Consider the following 1,001-nt stretch of genomic DNA (forward strand, 5'->3'; position numbering starts at 1 on the left):
ATATATATATATATATATATATATACATATATGGCTTTATTTTTAAATGCTATGTAATGTGTATTTAATTGAATATAGTTGCCAGCACAGATTGGCATTTACATTCTAATTATCTTATGTGGTTCCGAAGTTCGTAATATATTTCTTTGAATTAAAATCTCTACATTTCTACGTATTTCTCTATGCAACTTCTCGATTAGGGTCAAAGCTTTCCTTGATTCAACTTCGCCTTGACTCCTTCGCGAAGATTTAACATATGATATTTTGGGATAGGAGAAGCTTGTCATATCTATGAGAAACATGATGCCTCAATCAATCTGAACATCGAAATATTTCTGATATTGTGAGTAGTTGCTTAGTTACCTCTTGTTGCTGACGAATATTTTTTGTATAATATCTGTATATTCCAAATCCTTAAAATCTTTCATGATATTCTTCCATGAAGTAATAAACATTCACTGGTAGATAGGGGATTCAAAAAAGGATACAATTTAAATTTCGTATAAAGTATATATTAATATGTATACATATAAGAAGGCGGCTATCTGGCAAAGAGGAGAAAATGGATAGTGGCATTTTGACCGTGTTTACGATCTGAATTGGAATTCTGCCGAGATCGCCTTTGCCTTTTGTCCTTCGGGATCGATAAAATAAGTATCTGTTGAGCACTGAGCTGTCAATGCAATTGAGTTTCCACTCTCCTAAATTTGTTGGCCTTGTGCCAACATTTGAATCCTATATGTATATGTATATATATATGAGTATATATGTGTGTGTTTGTGTGTGTGTGTGTGTATGTGTGTGTGTGCATGCATATTTATAAATGTATATAGATAGATAGTTAGATAGATAGGTAGATAGATAGATAGATAGATAGATAGATAGATAGACGGATGGATAGATAGATAGATAGATAGATAGATAGATAGATAGATACATTTCTTTTATTAGCCACACAGGGCTCAACGAAGATGGGACAAATACAATGTAGAGCATTTCTT

This window comes from Octopus bimaculoides, chromosome 7 (genome assembly GCF_001194135.2).
Source record: "Octopus bimaculoides isolate UCB-OBI-ISO-001 chromosome 7, ASM119413v2, whole genome shotgun sequence".
Taxonomy (NCBI): domain Eukaryota; kingdom Metazoa; phylum Mollusca; class Cephalopoda; order Octopoda; family Octopodidae; genus Octopus; species Octopus bimaculoides.